The sequence below is a fragment of the Condylura cristata genome, unplaced genomic scaffold (assembly GCF_000260355.1).
Source record: "Condylura cristata isolate star-nosed mole 26May11 unplaced genomic scaffold, ConCri1.0 scaffold00030, whole genome shotgun sequence".
Classification (NCBI taxonomy): Eukaryota; Metazoa; Chordata; class Mammalia; order Eulipotyphla; family Talpidae; genus Condylura; species Condylura cristata.
The window spans coordinates 8,199,359-8,212,464 of NW_004567131.1; the positions used below are offsets into that span (position 1 = coordinate 8,199,359).

General features: G+C 36.4%; 1 protein-coding gene across 2 annotated transcripts in view; it reads left to right on the forward strand.

Annotated features, from left to right (window-relative positions):
- Positions 1–12,904: 12,904 nt before the first annotated feature.
- The window catches only part of ZMYND11 (zinc finger, MYND-type containing 11), a 105,531-nt gene continuing 105,329 nt past the window's right edge, over positions 12,905–13,106 (forward strand). Inside the window, exon 1 of one of the 2 annotated variants that reach the window (XM_012731367.1) lies at positions 12,905–12,923. The gene's annotated coding sequence lies outside the window, so the exon portion shown is untranslated. Of the gene's footprint in view, positions 12,924–13,007; positions 13,027–13,106 lie in introns of those variants that run through there. The other variant, XM_012731368.1, reaches the window with a different exon arrangement.

Consider the following 13,106-nt stretch of genomic DNA (forward strand, 5'->3'; position numbering starts at 1 on the left):
CATTCAAATACTGAACTAGAAGAGAAAAAAATTAAGAAAATGATCCCATTTATAATCGTATCAAAAACTATATTCTATACCTATATTCTATACCTAGGAGTAAACCTAACAAAGTTGGTGAGGAACCTGTACAAAGAAAGCCATAGGTCTTGTTAAAAAAAAAAAAAAGACACAAAGAAACAAAGAAATGTAAATATATTCCCTGAATATAACCATGGATTAGAATGATCAAAATGGCCATACTACTGAAAGCAATATACAGATTTAAGGCAATCCTTATCAAAATTCCAATGGAATTTTTAAAATAATTTTTTAATTACTGAAAATTAAATGGAACCACAAAAGACCCCAGTAGCCAAAGCAGTTGTGACAAAAGAAAAAAAAGGAGCAATGACTATATCACACTTCCATTCTCTGAAGTATATTATATAGTTATAGGAAATAAAACAGCACAGTCCTAGAACAAAAACAGACATATGGAATAGCATCAATGGAATAGAACTGAGATATCAGAAATAAACCCATAACTATATGAACAGTTAATCTATGACAAAGGAACCAAGAACATACATTAGAGCAAGGAAAATCTCTTCAATTAATGGTGTTTGGAAAACTAGACAGCCACCTACAAAAGAATGAAACTTTATCTCACAAGACATAAAAAACAACTCAAAATGGATAAAAGACTTGAATGCAAGACCAGAAACCATATAGTACTCAGAAAAAAACACAAGCAAAACACTTCACAGCATAACCTTAGAGGTGTTTGTGTGGGTAAGTCTTCAATAATAAGGAACACAAAAGAGAATACAAACAATTAGGACTCCATTAAACTAAAAAACTTCTGCACAGCAAAAGAAATCATAACTAAAATGAAAATACACCCAAACAAAATGGAAAAAATATTTGCACATCATACATCTGACAAGGATCTGATATCAAAGATATTCAAAGAATTCATACAACTCAACAAAAAGAAAACAAGTAACCCAATCAAAAAAAAAAAAAGTGGATGGAAATGCTAGATAGGCACTTTTCCAAAGAAAACATACAGATTGCAAACCGGCATATAAAAAAAGTTAATCATCATGGCTTATTATCGGGGAAATGCCCATCAAACCATAATGAGATGTCACCTCCCACCTGTGAGAATGGCCTATAGGCTTCAAAAAGACCAAAAACAAGTGATGGTGAGGATGCAGTGAATACAGAACTCTCTGACACTCTTGTGTTAATATAGACTGGTTCAACTCCTATGGAAAACAGTACAGAGAATTCTCAAAAGATTAGAAAAGGATCTGTCACATGCCCAAGCAATACCACTCCTAGATGCCTGCTCACATTGTGCAAAAACAAGTGTCAAGGGAAACTGACAGGTCTTCTTATTGATTTGGATTGGAGAATAGGGGAAAGGAAGAGATGAAGCTTATCTGGGTATAACAGACATATATATATTATTTCACCACCAATAGCAGGGTACATTTTTCTCAAGTTTATACAGAACTTTTACTGAGATCACAGTCTGGACCATAAAATATACCTTAAATTTTTTTCGAACGACTAGAAATCATATACTTTTCATTCTCAACCAAAGGTGAAATTAATCCAGAAATGAATTCAAAGGAGGATAACTGGAAAGTCCCCAAAGTAGTGTAGATAAACAACACATGGGTTAAAAACAGAAATCACAGCAGATAGTAAAGAACATTTTGAACTAAATGAAGATAAATAGAAAACACCAGCATTTGTGGGATGCAGCAAAAGTATTAGAGGGAAATTTATAGCATTGAATCCATATTAATTTATACCACCTGTATTTATTATATTAAAAGAAAGATCTAAAATCCATCTAAGCTTTCACCTTAGCACACTATAAGAAAATACATGGGCTTCCCTGGTGGTGCAGGGGTTAAAGACAACAATGTCAAGCTACTGCCAGCCACTGCAACATGAATTTGATCCCAGTCCAGGAAGCCAACCCACATGGCAAAACAGACCTCTCCTGTCTTTTCCCACATGCTGTTCCCCTCAGCAGTGTGTTTCAGTACATCTGCCTGTTCTGCTCCCTACCCTATCTCTGGTGAATCCCCTCACCCTCCACACATCTGGCCTGTACTCCAGTTCTAGAACGCATAAATAAATAAAGCTTAAAAAAATAGAAAAATACAACTTTTATTTCAGCTTTGATATTAGAACATTATATATACAATTCCTGCAAAGAAACAAGTTGTTACTTTTAGATATGTTATTTAAATGTTTACATATATACTATATTATATCATGAATTACACATATATTATTTATCTAACTGCTATCTTAATTATGATATTATTTTCCATTGTTCAAAAAAATGGAGAAAATACACATGAAAAAACAAGGTTAGATTTTAGAAGTAATGGCAAAATAAACTGAATGCTACTTTTTTTTTTACTTTTTTATTTGCAAAATAAAATCTTCACTTGAAGTGGCCCAGAAATCTTAACTTAGTCTTGAGTCTCCTTTGCCAAAACATTTCTTTATAATCCAGAATCCCTATGGACAACAGAGCATTCTCAGACATTTCCAACTTATCTCTCAAATTTCTATTCTGAAGGAAGGAAAAAATAATCAAATATCATTCTAATGCACACCAGTCTGGCTTCACCTTGCTCCAATAGTGTCAAAATGCTTGTGTGAAAGTTACCAATCAGTTTCAAATATTTCATCTGTCTTTACTTTTTGACTGATCAACAACTTTTAGAGCACGAGATCATGTCCTATGATCAAAATATTTTTTCTTTCGTTTCCATGACACCATAGAGAGTAGTTTTCCTCCTTGATTCACAAGCCAACTTCTTGGTCTCCTTTGCTGACTCCTGTCTTTCCATTGTCTACTTTAGCACCCTGGCTCTCCTACTATGCTGATTCCCAAATTCAAGTCTCTAGTCTTTTTTTTTTCCTTAAAGATTTATTTATTTACTCATACAGAACTGGGGTACAGGCAAGAGATGCGGTGGGTGAGAGGACTCACCAGACACAGAGCCAGGAACAGAACTAGCAGATGGACGAAGTAAACTGCTGAGGGGAGCAGCGGGTGGGTCAGGAGGGGTCAGGAGAGGTCTGCCGCTCCATATGGATTTCCTCCTGGGCAGGCCCTCCTGGGCAGGCGGGGATCGAACTCATGTGGAAGTGGTTTAAACTTCTTAGTGCTGTGCTTTAACCCGCTGGGCCACCAGTGAGGGCCGCAAGTCTCTAGTCTTTACCTTTCTGTATCTATATCTATAACCATGTGCTTATCGGATAATTCTCCTGTGTATCTTATGTTCCAAATCCTGTTTCTCTTCAAATATTCCTCATCTTCAAAAACGACGATGGTGTTCTTTTAATTACTCAGTCCCCAATTTTGGGAAATATACTTAATTTCTTCTTTCCCCTCACTCCCACATCCCAGTGAATAAGAAGACTGTCAGTTCTACCTCCTAAATGAATTTCAAAACTATTTCCATCAAGTTCCAACGTTTATTAAATTCTCAGGATGGGTATTTCAGACAGTGAATTTCTTAAGTGTTCTCCCATCTTTTCATGAGTCAAAACAGATCTAAACCAATAGATGTTTGGAGGTCTATTTTACTTCTATTGTGTCTGATGTTAGTTACTACATACTTTTAACATTTTAATCAAACAATTTTATGGGAAGATCACAGTGATGTAGCAAGTATCATTAAAGGAAGCATGAATTCCATAGAGAAGAAGGGAAAAAAGCAAAACAGGGAAGGATAAGGAGAAAGTAAAGAAAGATGGGAGGAAGGCAGTAAGCAGAAAGGAAGGAATGGAAAGAAAAACAAATCTATAGTTTCAAATTACTTTGTAAAATCCAAATATCAAGTGAAAGCAGTCTTCAAATTTCCCCATGAGATTAGAAATGGTATACTTGTATATACACTGCATTTCTAAGACTAAATTTAGTAAATCTAGCTTAATGGAGATGGAGAAAAAAATGATTTTAATGAACTTCTTCAGTTTGGTCTATATAATGCACATTTATTGTTATTTAGGATGTCATCATTTTAAAACTCGTATTCTTTATTGCATTTGGGCTCAAATTTAATGTGATATATTACATCAAGAAAATGACTGGTAAACTATATAAACTCCAATCTGAACCAAATTATCTAACATGCAAATGGGATATACAAATGAGGCACACACAAAGACAAATCTGATTTTATAAGGGTAGCAATAATAAAAATATTTCTATTCAAATTACAACTTAAAAACTTATCATCCGGGCTAAATATTCAATGCAAATGCTTTATAAAAGGATTGCTATTTAAAAATATACTAAGCATAACTCTCATACTTGCCTGACAATACTTTTTGAATTCCTTTTTCTTATTTGTCATGACCAAACTAATTTTGCCAGAGCAAGTAGAACCTGAGTATATTGGATTTCTTAAAGAAAATAATAAGTGAAATAGTCAAGTTGGACCCAATTTGAATTCTATGGTCTTAAGTGGTAGACAATCAAATTAAAGACTTTATTTCATTGTGACTCAAATGTGATGTTTTGGGTTTCTTTTTACTTGTTTGTTTTAGAATTTTTACATATCTAAAAGTCTTTGTTTAGTAAATGTGCATCTTTTATCTAACATATGTAATGGTTTGTTCTGAGAACAAAACAAATAGAATAGGGAAGTTCACTTCTTACTATTATGGAACTCAGAATATTTTAGTATTATAATGAACAAAGAACCTTACTGTGAAATGGACCTAACAATTTAGGGTACACTTATAGAGGAAATAAAATTTCTAGCTACAACTCCTCACCATCATATGGAGACTTTCTTTATGTGTGATAAGAATTCAATATAACTATAATTTTTAATGTAAAAATGCTGAACTCACTTCCAGAAAGTGATTTGAGGGAAAACACATACATTGTATGTTCATGAAAGCACTTTCTTCTTTTTGGACTCCTGATTAGTTTATTGGATTACCATTTTCCTAAAGAACACACTTTCAGCACTTATGTTTGACTTCATTTTACTTTTATTAAAAAAAAAACACTCAGGAAATCTGAAGACCTACACTACTAAGTTGAACAATATGAATATATCTATTTTCAATTTCTTTAACCTAGAAAAATGACTGATATTACTATGAATAGCAAAGTTGTTCCTCATTTAATAGAATAAAAGTAATCACAGATGTTTTAATGGAAATAAATCTTCTGTTAGCTGCATTGTCTACTGCTTTTGAGGTAGTCTCACTACACTATTTATAGTTATATAGCAAATCTTCTGAACTCAAATATTTTATTTTCAGAAAAACTTTTCATTGTAAAATGAGTCAGGATCAAGAAAATAAAATACAAATGAGGGAAACTAAATCACATATACTTACATCTGCCAGAAATTAATATATTTTGTGTCTTATTTCATTTCCTTCTGGTCTTTTTCCTATTAATATGTTTATTTTTTAACATAGCATGATAATTTTCTCCAACAGTTAACATAAAAAAACTTTTACTATCAACTTGTAAAATGTTTGCAAAAAGCCTATGACTAAATCAGTTTCTTTAGCCAATTTTCTAGTGTGTGTAAAGTGTGTCCATACGTCAGCACACGTATGGGTGAGAAACTTGCTGACAATAAAAGGATTTCAGAATGTGCTTAACACCTAACAATTAAGCACCTCCAACAGAAACTCTTGTTACATATTTAGTAGAAATGAATATTAAATAGAAATAAATTTCAAAAAAACCATTTAAAGCAAACAAGTGCTTATTTCAGTTAGACTTTCCCAAAATGTAGACATACGCTAAAATAGCTTTATATTTAGCGTTCAGTACGTTAGTACATAGATAAGAAATTCTGAAAGTATCCCCAAATCTTTGTGTAACCTATAGATTCCATTTACTTTCTCTTTCAGCAATTATCCACTAAAAAATTGCAATGACTAATAAAAAACAAAAGTGAGCTGTGTGCCGAGTTTCGCTTTTACCTTCTTTGCTCATTTATTCTGGAGTTTTCAAAACAGGGCTAAGAGAAAGAAGTGAATGTGAATAAAGAAGACCATTTCCCACCCCCAACCCTGCCCCCATGACGTTGTGTGTGCAATACCGCACGGCTTCACCAAGGGAACACACAGAGAAAGCCCGGATTGCAAGAGGCCAGGACGCCCGAGGGTCGGACATAGAAAAAAAGCACTGACTTTTACGTGCAGCTGTCGAGGAAGCAGAACTTCCTGTGTTCGAAATTCTTAGTGCGGTTCAATAAAAGGGAAAAAGGAAGTAGTGCTCTCTGCAACTAACTTCATGGTGCGCAGGAGCAAAAGAAAGAGACCATCAAAATGCAGATGGAGAGACAAGGGCTAAATAATTCAGGAAAGACTTCTGGATAGTAATAATTTTTAAGAAAGTGTAGTTTAGCACTGCAATTATTTTCATTTCACCGTTCCCCCTTGAGTTTTACTTCCTACACATTTCCCCCTGGGAGATCTAAAAGGTTTTGCATGTTTTTCTTTAGCTCTTTAAGGAATTTCTCACCAGGCAGTTCAGTGAGATAGGTTCCTTCAAACAGTAAAGAGAAGATAAGAATACAGAAGGACATTTTATACATTTCTACTTTTGAAGATAATTTTCTCATGAACTATTTATTTAGAATTGTTACCTCTAATGTTACTGCCCCCTGAAGCTTTTTAAAAATTCTCTCAACTCTACTGGTATTACAAATCTGAAACAGACATAAAGAGAACATTCCTTTCAATTTTTATCAAATTATCTAATTCTGAAAGAAAGCTTCTCTTATATTAAAAAAAAGGAGGAACCTTCACAACCAAGATAAAATCCCAAACATACTGGGACAAAAATACTCTGATGGTTTCTTAATTATGAATTTATATGGGAAGGAACAGAACTGCCTAATCACTATAATGAAACTAGACAAACCAAACTAAAAAAAAAAAAAAAAAATGCAATAGACCACGACCACGGTACTGGGTTTTAAAGAAACTCAAAATATTTCCCACAGGTTCTCCTTTGTCACCACAAATAGTTGGTAATGAGAGAAGAGACTTTTTGTGAAATACAATGTTGAGAAGGGCTCGCTGTTTACAATCCCATGCGCTCAGTTGTGTGTGTCCATCACTCAGTGTATACCTTTTACAGTGGGTAAGTGCAGGTGTCCTTGTATTAACATAAACCTGATAGATGAAATCTTCCCTAAGATGATGGTGGAGAATGTGATTAAGGTTTGTCCTCCTCAAAATGTGACAAGATGTTGAAAAGACATCCAGAGTAGGAGTCAGAAGATGTATGTAAAAATGTAAATGTCCATTTCCTGCCATCTTAAATGTTTAAATAAAGAGGTGGAACCAAGCAGTCTGATGATGTCCTGTGCACAGACTAGGAATCAGCTTTAAAACCCAAAAGCCAGAAAAGGGAAAGGGACAGAAAAGAGAAAAGGGAAACCAGGAGTAAAGAGAAATAAGGTACATGAAGCAGGAAGACTGACTGCCTGACAAAAGAGCTTTCATCCAGACCCCAGAACAGGCTGGTCTGAAGACAAGACACCATTTCAGGGACAGGTGAAGTGCAGAGCAGTGCACAGATTCAGGACCTAATCACTTCCTCATTTACAAGGAGAATGCCAATGCTGGAGAGGTTGCCTTGCCCCAAATTATATAACTAGATGATCACAATGGTATGGGAAATCTAAGTAGGTCAGAGCATGCAGAAATTAAATTTCTTTGTATCTGGATGATGATGATGAAGTTGGAGCTAGGAGATCAGAAACAATCTGTCTATCCCATGTGTCCTCCTCATGGTGTTGACTGAAATGGGAGCAGGTGAACATGGCGAAGGAGGGCCACAATTTACAGTCTTCAGTTTATTTAATATCGGTTTTTGCCCTATAAAATAAGTATTGTTATTCCCATTTTACAGAGAATAATAACAACAGCAGTTGTTCATTACTGAGCACTCTTAAAGTTAGGCATTATTGTGGGTATTATATATGCATTTTCTCATTTCATCCTCACAATGACTCTGAACTACAATAATTTCACAAATGAGGAAAATGAGACACAAAATGACAAACAACTAGTCTGAGAGCAACTGCTGGAGAAATTTGGAGTTAGAATTCCAATCCAACCCATCTGAAGTTAAAAACAAAACAAAGCCAATCAAGCAACTATGCTTCTGATAAATGCAGAAACTGAGGCCTAAAAAGGTGAAATCCCTTCTTCAAAGTGTCAGAGAGCAGTAATTTGAACTTAGATGTTCTAAGGCCAAAGTTTTCTGCCATTATATGCTTGAGAAGAGAGATAGGGACCAAGTTAGGATCCTAATTTTGGAAGGGAAAAGACACTCATGCATAAACACTGCTTTTAATCTTCTATAATGAGCTGCTAGTAAAAAGACAGGGCCCTATTTTCTCTATATATCCTGAAGCAGATTAAACAGGATTTGGGAGGGCATCCTTCAGGTAGGTACTGCACATCTGCAAACAGAAGTAGAGGAGTTATCCGCAGGTCTGCCAGGTCTGCTACTGGAGCCCAGGAGCAGATGGGAGCCAATCCAAGGAGTTTTGTCCAAAGCAGCCACTTAGGCAGCAGGGAAATCATGCCTTCCTTGGAAATAGATTCTTATTTTTAAAAAAATAACACATTTTTTTATTAAAATATGCACCATGCCTGCTTCAGGCAGTGGCACAAAGGGTAGCAATTTCAATCAATGATCATTGCTATTAAAAGGTCTGCACCACAACTTTCTAGTTTCAAAAACATGAATTTTAATCATCCACAGATTGTTTAGCAACCAAACAACACCCAAAAAAATTCATCATAAAGTAATTTAATGTCAGAATATGTATTTGCCTTTAGGGAAGAGGGGGAGAAGCTGTACTCATAGCTAAAATGTAAGTATCTAATACAAAAGCCTGGGGAAATTCAATCAGAAGTTAGGAAGGTATCGAATAAAATCCAAGGATGTTTGTAAAATCATGGTACTGCCCTAGAATACATTTGTTTGACCCCCAAGACATTATTGCTCAGCCAGGTCAGCCCCTCAAAATGGTGCTTGGGGAATATGTTTTGGGGGATGTGCTTTGTAGCGTATATAAAATAAAGCATTCATTAAGTCACATATTCCCATGAATGTGTTTTCATTCTGTCCTTTTCTTTACCAGGAGCATCTCTAAAGACAAATGAATAAAAAGAATATTATTAAGGGATAAATTAAAATTAAATATGCTTTAATTCACACATACAGTCTTTTCCCATAGTCCACACATTATTTATGTTAGTATCTTACAATGCAAAACTACATGTATTATAATGTTGAGCATAGACAGATCTTTACTTTTTGTTTCTTCTTTTTTAGATGAATTTTGAATGGGGTGTTCCTGAATCCTGGGGTTTCTTAGAGATATCACAAGTGCTGTGTCTAAAGGCAATGCCTTCCTTCTCTGCTTTCTACATGATTTCACTGCCCTGCTATTGTGACAATACAGCAAGTGTCAGGTAACAATTATCTAAACTCACTTTATTTGACTTAGAGTGTAGTCTCTAAGTGATACATGTATAAACCTTGTCTATGAAGAATTACTTCTGTAACTACTACCTAAAAATAGTTTATATTCATTTTTTAAAAATATTTATTTATTTATTCATATAGAACTGAGGTACAAGCCAGAGGTTCAGGGGCGGTGAGAGGCTTCACCAGAGACAGAGTGGGGAGCAGAACAGGCCTACTGATGAAGTACTCTGCTGAGGGGAGCAGTGGGCAGGTCAGGAGAGGTCTGCCTTGCCATGTGGATCACCTCCAGGGCAGGCAGGGATCCAACTCGCACTGAAGCGGCAACGGCTAGCTTGCAGTGCTGTGTCCTAACCCGCTGAGCCACCAGGGAGGGCCAGTTTATATTCATTTTATAAGCTACAATTACCCAACATTTACAGCTTTTTTTAAATTTCAACATAAAGTTTGATATGTGACCTATGTATCAGTTGCAGTACAAATCTCTACAGCAAAAGGAATCAGTACAAAATAAGATTCTATATAGGCTGATTTTACAGTTTCTGCTAACTTTATATTATTTCACGTGAGGGATACCTATGTGGTGTCATTTTATAAATGGGGAAACAGCCAGTGTCTCAAGCTAATAGTAAATTATTTAAAAGTAATACACTAATATATTACAGAGCTTTGCTTTCAAGTGGTATCACCACTTTCATCTGTGTTGTTCTTCCATTTAACCCTGTTTATTGGGTTCCTGGGTATGCTTTTAGGAACAAACCTTTTTGTCAGATAAACACTAGGGTAAATAAACCAGAGTTACTATAAATATTACCTTTTGTCCTAAATAAAAATATGGAGTGAACCAATTCATACCAGGAACTTCGTGTAACCGTTTTGGAAAAAGTTACAAATGAAAAGATACCTGAAGAATGAATAGGATCATTCCTGGAAAATGGGGAAAAGATGCTGTGAATGGGGGGAACCATCCTGATATGGGACAAACATCACTGAGGTTGGTCTAACATACATAATGCAGTTAAAGTTAGGGGTATTTAAGGATCCAACAATGTTGGACCTTGTGAACCAAAGAGCAGATGTAGCAGAAAATCACTAAAGGTTTTCAAGCGGAGGAGTAACATGAAAAGTTGCCCATGTTTTCAGAAGCAATATCTTTAGAATGGATTTCTAACTATGAACTTCTGGGGTCAAAGATATAAATAGTTTTAGGGCTCTTGGTATTTAAGAATATTCACACGAATTCAATTGAAGGACCATTTCATTAACCTTCAATAGCATTATCATTGAAGATGAATTCCGCTATCTGAACAAAAGCAGAGTCATTGTCATTTTGTTACTAGTGAATTAAATATTTGTCTGTATTTGACAAATATACTTGTCAATATTCAATTAACACTGAATATTTGCCACCCGTTTGTGAATTTCCCACTTCTTTAGGATCCAGGGTGTTCTTCACCATCAGTTTTACAAATATCCACCTATATTTTTACCTACACTTTGAAAAGTAATTGTTAGGTTTTGCATTATATTATTTAAGTCATTTGTATTTAAATGTGTAGTGTAAAGTAAGGATATAATCTGATTTATTTTTAAAGAGATGTTTCCCACACCAATCTTGGAATAGCCTATGCTTTTACATTTACTGATTATTTCTTAAAGCAGAATCTGGAAAAAAGTGAAATGCTCATATAATCAGATGTTAATTATAGACAGTGTTCAGATGAAGAGTTAGGAGAGGTGTGTGTGTGTTCCTTTGCATGGTGCTGTCTTTGAAACATGTCCAAGTTGATGTAAACCTTTCCTAATAACCTGTTACTCTTCCTTTTTCCTTCTTTCTGCTCCACACCTCAGCAACTCATCCTCTTTTTGCAATGAGGTAGATAAATTCATTGTAAAGTGAAGTTTATGGAAATCACTATTTTGATGTCTTCCCAACCTAAAATCATTGGCTCTAGGCTCCCTCCCCTCATATTCACTCAACTGAGGGGAAAGTGAGGTAACTGAAATTGTTCTCAAGAGGAAATAGGGCCCAGGGTTAAGTTATAGGCAAAGGCAATGGGAAATTCAGAGATAAGCTATCAAATTAATATTAGAGAAAATTATCTGTTATAAAATTGGACATTTTTTATTGGTGAAAAGTGTGGAGTTTGCAATCACTTTTCCCCTAAAAGATAAGCATTCTCTTATACATATATGATGTTTTTACCTGAGTGGTTTCCATGAAATTTATAGAACCATGCATTCATCTATTTTATAGGTGACTTCTTTTGAACAACAACAACAATAACAACAACAAAATAATTTACTTAAAACTATCATTGGAATTCTTGGTCCAGTGTTCAAACCAGATATGGCTTGAGTTTTCCCCAACAGTCTTTAATCCCTCGGATGGATATTATTCTTAAAATTAGTATGAGTTAAAATTATTTTGTGGGCCCTCCCTGGTGACACAACGGGTTAGGATGCAGCACTGCAAGCTAGCAGCAGACTCCTCAGTGGGAGCTCCATCCCCAGCCCTGGAGGTGATCCACTTGGCGCAGCAAACCACTCCTGTCTTGCCCAATGCTCCCCCAGCAGTGTACTTCCTTGATCTGCCTGTTCTGCTCCTGGCTCTGTCTCTGGTGAAGCTTCTCACTGCCCCTGCCCCCTCTGGCCTGTACCCCAATTCTGTATACAAACACAAATATATATTTAAAAAAATAATTTTGTGATGTCCCCTGAGATAACCAAAAACTATCTGGCATGTCGCAACCAGAATGGCTGAAATATGTTTGACTAGTGCACACGTTAGAACACTCAAGTCTGAGTTGTAACCTAATCTTAGAGACCTGCAATGGGGGTGGGGTGGGGGTGGGGGAAGGGTAACAAGATGAATTGGATTAGAATCCCACAATTCCTGGGATAGTCTCTTCCCAAAAATGTTCAAATGCTTACATCCAATGAGAACCAGAGTAAGACATTTTGGTTGATAGGTCTTCCTTCCAAACTCCTAGTGGAGAAAGGCCATTAGAGAAAAGATGTGGAATCTATAAAAGCATTCCTGTCGCTGAGACTTTCTGAAATCCCATTGGGATCGTCGGCTTGGATCTAAAAGAAGATACCTTCTCCTTAAACAAATTTGTTGTGTTTTTTGCCCAATTGATAATGGTCAGTTCTATTCTTTTCGAAGTCTCCTTATATGCGGATGAAGAATCCAACATGTATCCCTGCAATTCTCTTTGATGCTAGAACGAAAAAGATGTTACTAATTTTGTTAATGTAAAGGCGCAAGCTCTCGGCGCCTTCGCACCCCGCCAGGTGCACCCACTGGGCGCAGCGGAGCGGGTGCGGTCCACGTCGAGGTCTGAGCGGACCATGGTGCGGGCCGGGACCTTTGTGTGCGCGGCGCCTGGCTCCCGCGTGCAGGCACGTACGTAGCTTTCACGTGTGTCCTGATATGAAGTGCATGTGTGGATATGTAGGAAGATGTGAAACAAATTTGGATAGAGGCGCGGAGCACGGAGCGAGGGAAGGTGGGTGTGGGCGTCACGGGGCCGCTGCCGGGAGGGAAGCGCCGAGCGGCGGGAGCCGCGGTAGCCGCGCCTGAGCCCAC